Source organism: Colletes latitarsis, unplaced genomic scaffold (genome assembly GCF_051014445.1).
Source record: "Colletes latitarsis isolate SP2378_abdomen unplaced genomic scaffold, iyColLati1 scaffold0065, whole genome shotgun sequence".
Classification (NCBI taxonomy): Eukaryota; Metazoa; Arthropoda; class Insecta; order Hymenoptera; family Colletidae; genus Colletes; species Colletes latitarsis.
The window spans coordinates 25,001-27,500 of NW_027488415.1; the positions used below are offsets into that span (position 1 = coordinate 25,001).

Genomic DNA, 2,500 nt, shown 5'->3' on the forward strand with positions numbered 1-2,500 from the left:
TATTTGCCATCCTAAGGTGCTCTCTAGTAATACCATCAGGGCCACACGCTGTTTGCTTTAGCCGTCGCAGAGCTAACTCCGTCTCTCTAAACGTGATCGGATGATCAAGGTGGATTATTTCAGAAGCCGGGCTGGGAGCGGAGCCCCTATACTGCGGACATTCTTCGAAGATAAGACGGTAATCAGCCTCGAGATCGGCCATAGGAGGAAAGATGGAGGTGGAAGCATCTTTGTCATCCAATATCGCGTGTGCCAGTTGAGAGGGATTTTTAGCAAAAAGTCGCTGATGGCTGCTGAACATGGTGGATCTCGCAGTGGTACGGTTGTTTTTATTTCTATTATTATTATTTTTCCTATTGGGCTTTCTATTTCTTCTATTAGCAGGTCTAGCGTCTCTAACAGGATTAGCGAGGTTGCAGATTGCGGCCGAAATAATAGGGTCAAACAGCTCAAAATTTTCGCTAGACATTAAGGCTTGAATAAGACGTTGCCCGTCTAGAGAGCACGATGGTATAAGCTCTCTGAGGTGCGAGCAAATGCCCGGGTGATTAACAAGAACATAAGCTTCATCGGGAGGGTCCTCATTGCCCCTGGTAGGAGTGACAGATGGAGGCGTCAATATCCTATTCCAAGGAGCAATGGAATCAATTCGTTCGAGGCGCAGGCGTGGAGTTAACGGACAGGTGATTCTAAGAGGGTTAGGTGTAGGTATTTCCGGTAATGACACTGTATTCCTATGGGAAATGAATTCAGAAAGGTAGGATCTATACGATGGCTTCTGTCGTTGTTTCTTGATGCCATCCGCAGAACGTCCACCATGCAAGCTGGCTAAACGAGCAACAATCTCCTTCTGCATTAAACCTGCAGGAAGCTGAGATTCGAGCCGAGCTAGTTGTTTTTCCTCGGCATCGGTCCATTTAGCCCTGGAGGTAGGTATTCGAGCTTGAGCCAGCTGTACGTCCTGTGCGTTGTATTCCACAGGGTGGGCTCGCTTCGAATGCTGGCGGAGGGAGGCATACTTAGGGTAACTCGAGTTGCATACCTCACAGAGGTATGTACCATCCGAGCTAGGTGGAGGCTGGTTACAACGGCGGATATGTTGTTTACGTTGCGCAAGGGCTCTAGAGGAAAGATCAGAAAGACAGGAAGGACAGGAAAGACACTCTAAATCTAAATTCAATCGTAAATCGACGGGATATCCATGAGACGTCGCCGAGTCGTTACCAGAAGAGCAATCGGGGTTCCGAGGCTTCCTTGTAGTTTTAGGAGCAATAATATTGGAGCAGAGCTCCGAGGTATCCCAGGGCTGCTAACCCAGGGAACCCCAGACATAATGTCCGTTCGGCTTTCGCCGAGTTCGCCGCGCGCCATTTAGCCACGTTTGGAATCGAGAGACAACATTGTTGTCTCCCGACTCCAAACGTGTTACCGGCAGGCACCACGAGGAGGTAGGTCGCGCGACTTGGATGGGAGAGGCTGAAGGGCCAGAGGCCTGTGTTACGCATTGCCATCCCTGCAACTACAACTCAACTTAAGGACTGGTCTCGGATACTAGGACGGCAAGCCGCCCCGACACCTCAAACGACCGCCTTAAGAGAGTCATAGTTACTCCCGCCGTTTACCCGCGCTTTTTTGAATTTCTTCACGTTGACATTCAGAGCACTGGGCAGAAATCACATTGCGTCAACACCCTTGGGGGCCATCGCAATGCTTTGTTTTAATTAGACAGTCGGATTCCCCTAGTCCGTGCCAGTTCTGAGCTGAGTGTTGAATGGCGGCCGAAGAGGACGATCGACGACGGCAAGCCGCCAACGAAAGCCTCGCAGCAAGGAAGATCCGCGGGAGGCCAAGGCACGGGACCGAGCTCGGATCCCGACGAGAACGAACGAATCCGTTCAACGCCGTTCACCTCGCCCAGGCCCGGCACGTCAGCCAGACTCGCTTCCCGACCAAGCCCGACACGCCCCGCTCCTCAGAGCCAATCCTTATTCCGAAGTTACGGATCCAATTTGCCGACTTCCCTTACCTACATTAATCTATCGACTAGAGGCTCTTTACCTTGGAGACCTGCTGCGGATATGGGTACGAACCGGCGCGACACCTCCACGTGGCCCTCTCCTGGATTTTCAAGGTCCGAGGGGAAGATCCGGACACCGCCGCAACTGCGGTGCTCTTCGCGTTCCAAACCCTATCTCCCTGCTAGAGGTTTCCAGGGAACTCGAACGCTTATACAGAAAAGAAAACTCTTCCCGGATCTCCCGACGGCGTCTCCAGGTCATTTTGGGTTACCCCGACGAACTACTCTTACGAGGGCCCGAATGGTATACGGTTCCGCTGCCGGGTTCCGGAATAGAAACCGGATTCCCTTTCGCCCGATGGGTGTGTGTCTCTCTCTCACATCGCTCAAGTTATTTTATTTTATAATCGTTTCGCACTTGTGTGACTCGTTTTTCTTTTTGGTTAAAAAAAAACGTTTAAAAAAATTGCTTTTACACATATT

At 51.0% G+C, this 2,500-nt stretch overlaps 1 pseudogene; it reads right to left on the minus strand.

Annotated features, from left to right (window-relative positions):
- Window positions 1-2,500, minus strand: part of LOC143351069 (large subunit ribosomal RNA) — an 8,336-nt pseudogene that overhangs the window by 3,726 nt on the left and 2,110 nt on the right.